Genomic DNA, 6,483 nt, shown 5'->3' with positions numbered 1-6,483 from the left:
AAATAATTGTGCTTTTTTATTTTTGCCAACATAATGGGTGAACTAAAAAATATTTGTTTTACCCCTACTAGTATTAATTCGTGATCGCTAAATGGGTCTAATGAGTATGATTAGATGGGGAGAAAATAAATCAATGTGATTAGAAATGGGTCTAAGTTGATTACAATTTGTTAGTTTGTGTTAGCATTTAACCGCATCAGACTGTCCATTCACATTTTTTTAGCTTGATGTTTATTTATAATTTCATAAATTATAGGGTCTTGTGCGTAATTTGACCGTGGCCTCAACAAAAACCAGTACCCGTCTCTCCAACTCTACTATCCCGCAGTCAAAATTTTTTAAAAGATACTGCAATTAAAGCAATTTTTTGGGCCAACTTTTATTTATTTATTTTTTTTGAGTTACAGGGCAAGTCATCATCCATAGGTCCTATTTAGAATTATTTATATTTAGAATTATTTATAAATAACTTTTTAACTATAATTTATAAAAATAGGAGATAATTTTGTCTATAGGATGAGCAGTCTTAGGTCATGGCTAAGTGGTCAGCACATCTGATCGAGTCCACCAACTATTCAATTTTAAATTTAACAGTTAGTTGGAATGTTGGTGTTAGCCTGTGAAAAAAAAAAAAAAAATAATGACAAGAATAAAAAGAAAAAGTAACATTAACGTCCAATTCAACCACGCACCAATCGTGGGGTCCACGTCTTCCTTACTTTTGTGCCCCGGGCCAATGGTCTCCCAAGTCCAAACCAGTTTTGGAGTTGATATGCCAGTTGCTCGCATACCCATGCGGCAACCCGTTCCTTGTGACATCAACAGTGTCTCGGGGATATCTGTGTTCGACTGAGGATTTTTTTCTTTAAAAAAAAAATGAGTAAAATATTTTGAAAAATATAACGTCTATATATTACAAATAATAAACTTAAATAATTTTTTTAATTTATTTAAAATACTTAACTTGTTTTTATAATAAGGATTAGAAGTAGTATTTGTTATATGTATCTAATACTTTAATACTACTTTTGATTCTTAATATAAAACCCAATTAATTAATTTAGAGAGTTTAAAAAATTAAAAAATTATTTAATTATAATACATGTTATAATATCTTTAAAATACTTATCTTAGTTATTAGATTATATCAATTTATAAGTAAAGTAAAGTTACGAAGTGAAATAATTTACTAACTTCTTTGCTTTTTTTTTGGGATAAACTAACTTCCTTGCTTTCTTCGAATTATTCAAGCAAATTGGGTTTTTTGTTAGGGGGTATTTGGTTATTATTAAAAATATTTTTAAAAAAACACATTTTTATAAATTGAGATTTTTTAACATATTTATTTTGTATTTAGGAAAAATATTTTTAAAACCAAGTTTCTAATTTAACACCCCTTGTGTATTTTACATTGTATTGAAAACCGGACCGGACCGGCCGGTTCAGACCGGAAACCGGTGAACCGGCCAGGAAACCGATCCGATTAAGCTGTGAACCGGGTTACTGTGTGATTTGGTATGACCCGGCTTGAACCGGGGTGACTCGGACTGAACCGGGGTGACCCGCCTGGTTTGGTGGATCAACCTGGTCTCCCTTTTTAAAAAAAAAAATATTTTGATGATTTTTTTTAAAAAGCTGTTGATAATTAGGACTTAGTGATTGAGTAATTATAAGGAGAAATATTTTATTATCATATATCCATTTTGATATTTTGTTGGGATGAATATTTAGTGATTTTAGTAGTATGATATTATAAGAAATTGTAAGAATGTAATTATTTTACTAGTAATTCAAGATATTAAATTGATATCTAATTCTTAGTGAACATTTAAATTTTTTTTATTTTTTTATTTCTCACCGGTTTGACTCCGGTCTGACCCATTGACCCTTGACCCATTATCTTGACCGGTTCAATTGACAGTCCGGTTTTCCGTACCTTGCAATTTTAAATACAGCAGGTAGCAGCATGCATTCACCAGCCTGAGGACGTCAATTTGACGTGAACCGGGAGCAGCACGCCACCGCAGTAGCTGAGTAGCGTGAGCTTGTGCTCTGGTCCCTGGCAAACAAACCAACGTCTCCGTATAACAAAATCATCACCTGAAATGGAAATCCTCTTCGCCATTTTAACCTTCACCCTCGTCTCGTTTCTGGGTCTCTTCTTCATCTTCTCTCTTCTCCTCGTCTCCCTCTACGCCGGCCAGTCCGTCGGAGACCCAAAATACGCCCCCGTCAAAGGCACCATCTTCCACCAGCTCCTCAACTACAATACCATCTTCGATTACTATGTGGAAGTCGCCAAAACTGTACGCACTTTTCGGCTTCTGGGTCTGGGAACGAGCGACCTTTTTACCACCGACACGGTAAACACCGAGCACATTCTGAAAAGCCAGTTCAGTAAGTATAGCAAGGGCAAGCATGATGAGGAGCTTATGGTTGATCTTCTTGGGCGGGGGATTTTCGCTGTCAATGGGGAAACGTGGAAGCAGCAGAGGAAGCTCGCGAGCTATGAGTTCTCCACAAGGGTTCTTAGCGATTTCAGCTGCTCTACTTTCAGAACCAACGCCGCCAAATTGGTCGGGTTTATTTCAGGATTCTCCAAGGAGAGTGTGGCTTTTGATATGCACGTAAGTGTTCGATTATTTTCTAGGAAATTTTATGTGGTTCTCCTTGGGAGAAATGGCAACTGACTTTGTTTCCTAGTTTGAGTGGAAACTTTAGTGCGGATCCTTTGAAGTCCTTGAAAGGTTATACTATAAAATGGTTTTGCTTCCATGCTGGGTTTTTTCCCTTCTAATTGCAGATATCACTTTATGCCATCTTAGAATTCATAGCAAGACATATACTCTTCCGGTCCTTAATATAAGACCAATTTAACTAATTTGATTAGATTAAAGAAATTAGGTAAGTTATTTAATTATACGAAAAGTGACACATTTTTCCTAAAACACCATAATCATTTTTCTTAATACCCTCTCTCCCTCTTCTACTTGATTATGGTTTGGGGAGTATCCATAAAGATAATTTAGAGAAAATTAAAAAATATGAGAAATGGGTCTTATATTTAGGACCAAAATCAACTTAAAATTGGGTCCTATATTAAGAACCGGAGGAGTATAAAGTTTTGTTCCCTTTATAGGATGTACTATTGAGATACACGTTGGATTCTATATTCAAAGTCGGGTTTGGAGCGGAACTGAATTGCTTAGAGGGATCAAGCAAAGAGGGGATTGAATTCATGAAGGCTTTTGATGAGGCAAATGCTACAATTTCCTGGCGCTATGTGGATCCCTTTTGGAAGCTCAAGAGGTTTCTCAACATTGGCTGTGAAGCCACCCTCAAGAAAAATGTGAAAGTAATTGATGATTTCGTGCATCGAGTGATTAGGATAAAAAAAGAACTCTTGGGTAATCAGCAAGATCAAGTGAGTTGATCACAGAGTCATTATCATCTACTATATGTTATGGTTGTGCTTCAGTTTGTTTGGAATTTCCTTGTCATTTTTCCTTTCCGTAAATCTGATTATCAAATGCTCTCTGTCAAGAAAGCATTTCTGTTGTTTAATAAAATCGTTCACCAATTTCATTAGTATTAAAAAATATTTGTTTCCATTAAATTGCTAAGATGACTCATTTCTGTTTTGATTTAAGGTGCTTTTGCCTCTGGAAGAAAATCATTTTCTAATTTTATGGAAAGCTCTTTTTAATTTTGTCTTATCCTCATAAAAACTTATTTTCTTTAAACCAATCTGATGTTTTGGTCAAAGGTCATTGATAAGAAAAAGCCTTCTTGACAAAATATGCAGTTTTTTCTTTTCCAAAAAAGTATGAAACTACTGCTGGTCTTCATGTATACAATTTTCTTGAGCGGTGCTATTGAGAATTCTTTGAACTGATGGCGACATTTGCAACTTTTTGGGGAGGTTTTCAGATTGATAAAGAGGACATACTGTCTAGGTTTCTGATGGCAAGCAAGAAGGACCCCACAATGGACGATCAGTATCTGAGGGATATAATTCTGAACTTCATGATTGCGGGCAGAGATACTACCGGCAACACTATCGTGGTTCTTCTATTTGCTCTGCAAGCACCCTCTCATCCAAGAGAAGGTTGCACAAGAGGTGATAGAAGTCACTGGCACGCAGGAAGGTAAGCCCGACATACATGAGTTTGCGGGCAATATAACAGAAGACATCCTTGAGAAAATGCATTATCTTCATGTGGCTCTGTCAGAGACCTTGAGGTTGTACCCTGCAGTTCCAGTTGTAAGTTATATGACAGTGTCCACCCTTATTGCTAAAGCATGTATCCTGCGGTTTCATTTTTAGAACTGTTTCGCGTTTTATGTTCTAGAATGTATCAATTAACCTCCGTTGTTCTTGTTTTATATAGTGTTTTATCAAACAGTTTGTGATTTGTATTTGTTGGCTATGTCAGATGCACTAATTGATTTGATTCTGGCAGAGGGAAACTGAATTTGCTGAGACAGCCCATTTTGGATATAACCTGTTCAAATATGTGCTTATGGAATGAGCAATTTTTGGCACATCTCCTTAAGCTGTAAAGCAAATTGCCATTACCTGACTTTTGTTTCACGCGCAGCAATTCTTACAGGCCATGATGAAAGCTGACAATGAGCTTGGCTATGGGCCTGAGTTTTCTCAACTTATAATTTTTTTGTTTTTTCAGAAATGACCTCAGATCACAAATGAGATTGAACTGACAACCTCTTACTGCCATAATGAAGCCCAACACATTCCTATTTCTATACAAAATAAAACCCTCTACCTGACCTGTGATCATACATGGTTTAAGCAGCATTGTGTTACAAACTTGCTTTGTAATTTGTATGATGTGCATTTTGCTGTAATGACTTATCTATGTTTGATTTGTAACTCAAGGATGGGAGGACAGCAGAAGCAGATGACGTCCTCCCTGATGGCTACGCTGTGAAAGAGGGCGGTGCAGTGTACTACATGTCCCATGCTATGGGTCGCATGACCGACATTTGGGGTGAGGATGCTGAGGAATTTCGCCCCGAACGATGGCTCAAAGATGGAGTTTTTAAACCTGAATCTCCGTTCAAGTTCATTTCTTTCCATGTTTGTATCATTTTTCCTTCTCCCATTTTCTTCATTGCTGACAATTTTTCACTCGTTCTGGTACTGATAATACTTTCCTTATGCCATGATCATTTGCAGGCTGGACCTCGAATGTGCTTAGGGAAGGAATTTGCTTACAGACAGATGAAGATAGTTTCAATGGCTCTTCTTAGGTTCTTCAGATTCAAACTAGAAGATGAAACAAGGAAAGTGACTTACCGTGTCATGTTAACACTTCACCTTGACAAGGGTCTCCCTCTACTTGCAGTGCCAAGGTCTTGATGAACGTGCTAATGACCATCTCTTGTTCTTCACTGTGACGTTTCGGAACTGTGATTCTCAATAAAAGGGTGAAGTGTTATGTTGTACTCCCTCCATTCCTTATTATAAGAGACATTTGATGCTTATGGTATGTTCTTATATATAAGAGACACTTAAAAGTTGTCTCTACTTTTTTGTGTTGATTTGCTATTTTACCCATATTTATTGTCTCTAACTCACACTCTCTCTCCTTCCCACTTCTTTTTTTTTTAATAATTTAATTGTTCTCTATCATGCTCTCTCCTTATTAATGAGGGTATTTTTGGAAAAAAATTATACTTTTTACACATTGATTGTTCTTAACTAATTTTAACTGTTTTTTTTATCAACGTGATTTGGTTATTCATCTCTTATAATAAAAGATGGAGGGAGTATCGTTTTATATTTTCTGTGTTTATGTACTATCCAGTCGATTTGGTTTCATGTAAGTCCGTCGTGGCATGACCACATTCTTGTGTTCTCAATGGTAAGATTAAAAAAAAAAAAAAAGGCAAATGATCATGTATTTAATTACAAGTGACTTGTTATAAGAACCAACTATTTTTGGATCGGAGCTTTCATAAATAACGTTTCAATCATAGTTTACAAAATATAAAAAGAGTTCTGATTTGACAAAAGTAAAAATGCTTACAAGATCTTAAGAAGCAAACATGCTCACTTTCACATTCACATATTCACTTCCTCACAGTTTGAGACTAAGAGAGTGTTTGGATAGAAACTAAATTATGGTTTCAAAAGTACTTTTACGGTTTACGAAATATTTACGAAATAAATATGTAAAAGAATTTATTTTATTTTACAGAAAAGTGTTTCTAAAACTATAATTTGAAGATTGTCAAACATCCCCTGAGTAGATGTAACTAAATATTCTTTTGAAATATGTCATAATTCAAAAACAAAAAACAACTAAGAAAATTTATTTGAATCGGTAAGAATATTAACACACAAGATCATAAATTCAAATCTTAATGTCAATGTCAATGCTTTAGTGGCAGACAATTCTCTAAGTACCTTTTCAACCTAGAGACCTTATGAGATGTATCACTATTTCCATCCAAATA

The 6,483-nt window shown here is 35.4% G+C and overlaps 1 pseudogene; it reads left to right on the top strand.

Moving 5' to 3' along the window:
* Positions 1–1,983: 1,983 nt before the first annotated feature.
* Positions 1,984–5,392, top strand: LOC114739441 (cytochrome P450 704C1-like; annotated as a pseudogene).
* Positions 5,393–6,483: the final 1,091 nt, after the last annotated feature.

Source organism: Neltuma alba, unplaced genomic scaffold (assembly GCF_004799145.2).
Source record: "Neltuma alba isolate B1F8T4 unplaced genomic scaffold, ASM479914v2 tig00013969_pilon, whole genome shotgun sequence".
Taxonomy (NCBI): Eukaryota; Viridiplantae; Streptophyta; class Magnoliopsida; order Fabales; family Fabaceae; genus Neltuma; species Neltuma alba.
The sequence above is the reverse complement of the archived record's forward strand: the minus strand, read 5'-3'. Positions and strand labels throughout refer to the sequence as shown.